The sequence below is a fragment of the Ipomoea nil genome, unplaced genomic scaffold (assembly GCF_001879475.1).
Source record: "Ipomoea nil cultivar Tokyo-kokei standard unplaced genomic scaffold, Asagao_1.1 scaffold3321, whole genome shotgun sequence".
NCBI classification, from domain to species: domain Eukaryota; kingdom Viridiplantae; phylum Streptophyta; class Magnoliopsida; order Solanales; family Convolvulaceae; genus Ipomoea; species Ipomoea nil.
Window position 1 is genome coordinate 3,063,397 of NW_017619749.1, and position 7,653 is coordinate 3,071,049.

The window sequence follows — 7,653 nt, forward strand, 5'->3', positions numbered from 1 at the left end:
GGCTGCCATAAAAAAACATAAACTAGACAGGCCATGGAGGTAAATTAAACTATGGGTGTGTTTGGTTCACACATGGAAATCTGAACCGGAATTAATCAAATACTTCTAATGTTAATGGGTTTAGTAAGGTGAAATTAGAATGATTACCAAGTGTTTAGTTATGTATAATCTTATAATGGAAATAAAAATTTTAAAAATATAAAAACAAAAAATCAAGGCAATTTATCTTAATATAATGACATCCAAAGCATCAATGTGAAAAAAAAAAAAAAATCACTAATCCAAACAAAAAAAATGAGATTATTAATAAGCTGGAATGATACTTGTTTTTAATTGGATGTGTAATCAAATTTTATTGTTGTGTTTTAAAAAGTTATCAATCAAACAATAACTATGATTTTGATTTTCATTTCTGGCTTGTAAATCGATGAACCAAACACATCTTATCTGCAGACTAGAATAGATGGGCGTGTTTCACTAGAATTCTTGGTGGTTTATGAATCAATGTCTATTGGCATAGTAATGTAGGTTGTCCTTATCTGGAATCAGGACATTAATGCGAATGTAGTGGTAAGAACTGTGCAGTAAACCACCCACTAAAGTTTATTTTCACGGTGTTGGAAGCGTGTCTTACGTACCCATGGGACAGCAAAGAAGTTGAACTACTTTTCACTGAATTAACTCCAAGCCAATTAACACGAGGGGGAATTCACTTTTATTCATTGCTTTTTCAGTGAAAACTCTCAAAGCCAAGGGGGGAATTGTTGTGGGATTCCTACTAATTTGTCCTCTTCTGGGAAAATCTATAATTCCTTTTTCCTATTTTGGGCCGTCCACTTTGTTCTTTCGTCCCGCTTTTACTATATAGTTTTGGTATGCTTGAAATTTATAGTAAGATTCGTTTAAATTCCCTTGATAGAAAGTAATCAACATTCGCTTCTAATTGATATGAAAACTCATCAGCACATAACACATCCACAAAATAGATACATGAATCATTAATAAGACTATTAACCCTTAAGACATTAGTCTAATAGATAAAAAGTCTTACTTAAGATTTATCTCTGGGGTGAGTTAAGAGTTTGATTCTTACCATGAATATTAATGGTTTGGATTTGGGTTGGAATCGTCATGATGTTGGAGGTGGATTTATAGAGTTTAGGATATAGTTTGACTTCAGTCTGAAATAAAGATTAAAATAAATTTACCAATTTGGATTGAATTTGAATTAGTGTTATAGTAACAATAATTAAGGCAGCAAATGCTATACGCATCAACCAAAATTAGATTGGTTTAGAGCTTGACTTACACATTAATACTCCGCACATATTATGCTCACCAATAGGACCCTATGTCCCTATTATCCTACATCACTTCAATCTTGGTGTTGAAACCAAATTAGAGAGAATCGAATTTATATTACTCGTATTGAAATCATTGGAGAAAGATGATTGAATCCAATCATTTCAATTGTCAAATTATGGATGGGAAGAAAAATGAATTAAGCAGTCCGAGAATGAGCATGAAATAGACGGCTCAAGAACGATCACATGTTGACAACTCCAGTACAAGGCAAGAGAGAAGCAGATCCAATACCTGACTTTTCCCAATTCCCATGGGGTTGAATACTAACAACTACAACTACACCAACCCGAAACCTCCTCCCGCCTCCACTGTTCTGACTTTTCTTTGTCAACAAAGTCCACACGTAACGCGTAAGCCATTATCATTGCTGCCTTTAAATTCCCATTCCTCAACTAAGTAGGCCTCCCCCCCACCCCTTCAAATTCATCTCAAAATTCAAATGTACATCATAAGCTTTAACTCGGTCTTTGTGAGTTGGATTCACTTATGTAATATTCAGCATTACATTATTACATATATGCACCGATTGTTGTCTGTGTTATTTTTATCCTATGAATTTCGTAATATTTTTTTACTATTGATGATATGATGTGAGACTATAAAAATTGCTGCTATAGGTGCACGCTTTGTTTTAATCAGTTTTGGTTCTTTAGGCAAGGAAACTAATGAAATTTCATTGAGCTTTGTCACATGGCTAGCTAGCTTGTTTGCAATTAAAGTTTATGGGCAAAAATATTCGTTCACATGACATGCTCAAGTAGAAAGTGCGAATTTTGATTGCTCATAAGTTATGTAGCAATAAAACTCTTTCTATTGTCACAAGGTGGGGCTTAGAGCATCCACAATGGTTGGGGAGAATGGGGGGATAATGTAAGAGTGATTAGGAAAGAGAATGTGGGAAGGGGAGGGAAAAAAAAAACCAAAATTAAAAAACGAAAATAAAAAAAATAAAAAATAAATAAAGGGTTCAGGTGCGCCCGTGTGGGCTGCTGCTGTGCGCAGAACGCGCACAGCAGCTTGTTTCTTCATTTTCTCCTTTTCTGACATTATTTTTGATTTTGCAGATGAATTCTCCTCAAATTAATTCTCCCCTACATCAGCTATAAACTTGACGTGGGTGAATTAATGCTGCAATATCCCCTTATTATCTACTGATGTAGATGTTCTTACCCCCACCATGAATTGAAAAATATATTGACCAGGGATCGAGTCTCACCAGCAACATTGTGGGAGCAACCTCTCAAAGTGAGGGGGTTCCTTGTGCGCAGTGAGCACAGGTCTAGCCTCTGTGGTTCATGTTCAGTTGAGTTACCATGATTTACATCCTCCCAAATGCTCTCTCGGGTCGGGGTGTGGGGGGCCCTTAGGGTTGGGGTTCAGCCTTTGGAAGAATGAATTGAAAAATATATTTACTTAGTAATCAAATACTGAAAAAGCTAATCAAATAATGTCTAAGAAATAAAAATTGGATGGAAAATTTATGAAGGGTGTGTAGCACTAGTTAATAATCAAATAATGAAACCACAAGTTTAAAACATAAGATTTTACTTAGTAATGAAAAATCTAAACAGATAATGTCACGTCTGGAAGAAAAACTTATGAGAGATATGTAACATTGCTCATATTGAAAATGTCATCAATCTTGTAAGACCAAAATAACTCTTCCTTCATAAGTAAAATTAAATGGCACTATTGCAGCTATGGATAGCAATAACAAATTTTTTCTTAAATCAAAGATATTATAATTGCGGTTATTACTCATAATGTATTAAATATATCCTATCAAGATAATATTACTTGCCCAAAAAATTATGTGTGCGTATTTGTTACGTTTATTTTATCATAATTTTTTGTATTATTACCTCAAATATCACTCACCAAAAATTTTTGAAACTCCCAAACTATTGAATTTGTGAGCAAGCTAAGTATTTCAGTCTACCAGGGTTCCTTATCTTCTAGAATGTCGTAGAGGATTGAGCTTGAATTGAATTCCAATAGTCATAAGAGCAGAGATTGCTGCTACAATGTCAGGATCACCCCCCACCTCCATGTCGATCACAAGATTAAGAAGTGAAAGCTTTGAAAGTCAAAGAGAAAATGGAAAATAGTCAAAAGAAGTGAGCTGCCACTTAAATACAGCGTACCGGGACAACCTCTGTCAAAAGATAAATATCATAGCACAATTCCAGAATAAATATCTTAGTTTGAACCAATCAACTATATACAACATAAATTAATTTACAATCTTATAATCTTTTACGGACTAAAATCATAATATGAGAGCATCAGTTAGCTATGTGCAATATAAATTAATTTATCTTTTTATAATCTTTTACTGACTAAAATTGAAAGACGGAATACATAATTACTATTATTTACAGTATTTATTATAAGCGTAAATTTTCAAACTGGTAAAATTTCAATACACATAACTATATCGACCAATTCATATACAATTACTATCATTACAATACTTATTGTAAACCTAAAATCTCAGGCGAAAATCATTATTTTATAAAATTACAATACTTATTGTAAACCTAAAATCTCGGGCGAAAATCATTATTATTTTATAAAGCAAAAGTGTTACGGCGTGGTACATACATTTAACAGTGTAGTGGCGGCATACATGCATGGCTGGAAGATGGGAAAGGTGAGTTGATTTATATGAAATGATGTAGGCTGAGTATGTAAACACATAGGTTCTGTTTGATATAATACTTAATTTAATTATTAATTGTTTAACATGATTAAAAATTTAATATAAGTATTTGATTAATTACATTTTTGTAACTTTAAAATACTATTAAAAATTTAAAAAAATATTTAAAGTATTTTTTTTTCAATTAATTTTTTTTAAAAAAAATTATAATAAAAAATCATCAGTTAAAATTAATTTATCAAACACCTTTCTACAATTAGCTAATGTTATCAATTATGGTGGGTTTTGCCCATAGAAATGGGTATGAAAGTGATTGCCGTTGTTTGGTTGATAGGTTTTTAGAACACTACTATGGGTTTGGACTACCCTATCAATTAAAAAACCCATACCCAAATAAAATAAGGGTATCATTCCCTTATTCATTCTCAAGCACTACTATTACTAACCATTCCCATTCCACCCTACTACCAAACATGTTAAATACTTTCACCAAAACCCATTACCATTACCAAATATTTGATACCCATTCCAATTCCGATTCCTATGTGCGAACCAAACACACTCTTAGTTATGCCTTTTAACTCAATTAGCTAACAATCATTTACCAAACATGATAGAAATAACAGAAAAGAAGAGTGTAATAGTAATAGATGAGAGAGGGAAAGAGCTAGGAAGAAAGATAGAAAATAAAAGCAGCACCCCCCATTACACAAAAAGAAGGACACATGAAGAAGTCATTATCAATCCACTCGGTCGGAACCTTGCCCCACGCCCCATCCCTCTTTCTTTCTCGTGGGACAACTCAAGGCCGGTGATCGCCTACACCAATTAATCACTTCAATTTTGTCCGGAGGAATGAGGCTTATTACAACTTTGACGATATATAGTATTCAATTTTTAGTTGATTTATTTAAATATAAAGCGATTAGGGCTGTGAATGTTCTTAATGAGTGTTACGTTGGATTATGGATTTAGAGTGTCAATTTGAGTACAAACATTTGATCTAAAATTTGTACCCTTAAATAGTGTTTTCAAGTTTTCATTGTTACTCAAAAAATGTTATATGGAGAACAATTTGTAATTTTAGCTTTAGTCAATAGATGAATAGGAGGTAGATTAATGTTGCCGAAATAGGTCTATAACTTTATGTCTATGTATCTACGACGTTTCCTACTTTACTTTTTTGAATGGCATGTTATAAAAATCGTTTGTTTTGATTTTGTTTTTTAATATACAGAGTTATGAAATAAGTTCTGAACTTTAATCGTGAATAATATAAAATTAAAGTTGATATGATAGAACTTGTATAATGTAAGAATACAGTTGAAACAATGAACCACACCCAATTGAGGCGATGAACTTGGGAAGATTTGGTATTATTATAATATAATATAATATTTGAAGCACATCATATATATGAATCGTGGCGTATCTCTATCTGGATGTATGTATCATGTATGCAATATAAGTGGAGCCTACTTAACACCCAACTCAACTAGCGGCGCCAATGGTGTTTACTTGGTTTCCAAGCTCACCCACCTCACCGCTCTCTCTTTCCTCCATGTTCATTTACCCTTTAAGCAATATTCATCACTTTCTCCCATATTCATTTCCCCTTTCAAGCAAAATTCCAAAATCCTTTCTTCATTCTCCCTACATTTCCATATACAATACCCCACCCCCACCCCCCTTGTCCCCACCCACATTTCCCCTCTCCTATATCTAATCTCTTTTAGGGTAAATTCCATGTTTCTATTTTATTCACTTGCTTAAATAGGTCATCACATTGTATGCAATAATGCAATTAGTCTATTGAACTTAAGCCAAAGGTATTGTAGTTAAGCGGGTGAACTCTCAAATGAAATGTCTTACGTTTAAACTCCAGTGTGGAGCATTGACTATTTGACTTGTAATATGTTTGAATAGATACTACATTATAATAGAGTCAATAAGTATTTAAAAAAAAAAGTTTAAACTTAAAAAAAAAAGTATAATTAAATCTTTAAATTAATCAATTTCAATTTAAACATTCATTTAATATATATATATATATATATATATATATATATATATATATATATATATTTATATTGCAGTTAGTAACTGGGTAGTGAAGATTTTATCAACAAATTGGATGAATTACACAAAATTGATTAATTTATGGATCTAATTGTACTTGTTTTAGATTCAATAACCCAATTGCATTATCACTTGCATTTCAATGGCCTATTTTAACATTATTTCTATGCACTTTTATATTCATATATGCAAAATGGAGGGATTAAAAGTTAAAACCCTTAAAACAAAATCTAAATTGTTAATAGTAAGTTTCATATTTGGTAGGAGCTTAAAAAATAATTATACAAATAATCTTTCCTTTAATATCATTCACATTTTCTTCTTTTGTAATATAATAAGGTATATATATGAACTTTTGCAAATGGCTTATCATATTCCATTTTAAAAATGAAAAAAATAACAAAAACAAAAACAAAATATTTTGGTCATGTTAATTGGGTTGAAAATAAAAAATCACATATAACAACAATGTTTCATATTTTATTACTTTCTGACAAAAAAAAAAAAAAAAATTGTAGTAAAAGCATTTAAAAACTTCATTCTATATACATATAGAGAATTTTTGTATGTCAATAAGCACCGATGTTGATAATCGTGGTAATTATGTATACTATATTTTAGTGTACACGATATTGTCAAAACTAATGCTAATGGTTCTCAAAAAAAAAATGCTAATGGTACTCAGTGCCTTACTACACTAATATAATATAACATGTATACTTATTACTCCATATATATACAAAGTTAAGAATAGAATCTACTTATAATCCCTCAACTATTATTACTAATTATGCAATGTGGTTTATGCCTTTCAATTTGGACAAGTGTACTTCCTCAATTCTTTAAACCGTGATTAATTTTTATTAAAAACTGGACAAAGCTATGAGATAGTGTTTGCTTGATTTTTAATATGAGGGTTTAAGTTTTTACAATTGGAAGGTCGCATTTATTCAATTTGAAAGATAGTTATCACATACATAATGGGCAATAATTAAGGGATTGTCAACACACCAATTGGACTTTTTTTTTTTTTTTTTTTTTTTTTAATATTATCAACTCTGTTACAATATATTTCTCAACCTATTAAAGCACAAATAGGTAATGCCCCACATCCCATTTAGAAGAGTTACAATTATACCGCTTAACCATAAGGTATTTGGCAAATGAAGTTAGTAATTATGTGATTATGAGTGATTGAGTTTCAAATTTTATATATTTATACATAGCAATTAAAAATAGGCTTATTGTTTGTTTTTTTTTTTTTTAAACAAATCTTGAAGCCTTATAGCAATTATATCCAAACATTCAAAACTTGGTGAAAAAAACACAAACTTTTGTGTTTTGTGACAATGGTATCCAATTACAGTATATAACTCTAAAAATGATTCAATATTCTTGATTTAAGTATTAACTAGTAATTCACCCGCGCGATGCACGGAAAAAAATTATGTTATTATAAATATAAATAAAAAATAGAAAAATTAAAATATTTTAAATTATTTAATATAATAATATTTTTGAGTTTCCATTGGTTAAGTATTTATTAT